Below are 243 nucleotides of genomic sequence, written 5' to 3' on the forward strand. Positions count from 1 at the left end.
TCCGCGCCCCTTGATTCATATTCATTGGGCTTAGGGTGGCAGTGTTCACCATTTTTATGTTTTCATTTTTTTCATTTTGTTGGTTTTACTTAAATTTTTTTTTTATTTTTTGTTGTAGCCAGATTGATTTCAATATCCATCGAGTGCTTACAAATGTTTTCATTATTTTTCCACTTGGCTCAACTCCTTGTCTGTTTGATTTCCGTTGTAATGATGCGATATGGATTAATGTGGTAGCAGCAC

This window comes from Teleopsis dalmanni, chromosome 1 (genome assembly GCF_002237135.1).
Source record: "Teleopsis dalmanni isolate 2A chromosome 1, ASM223713v2, whole genome shotgun sequence".
Classification (NCBI taxonomy): Eukaryota; Metazoa; Arthropoda; class Insecta; order Diptera; family Diopsidae; genus Teleopsis; species Teleopsis dalmanni.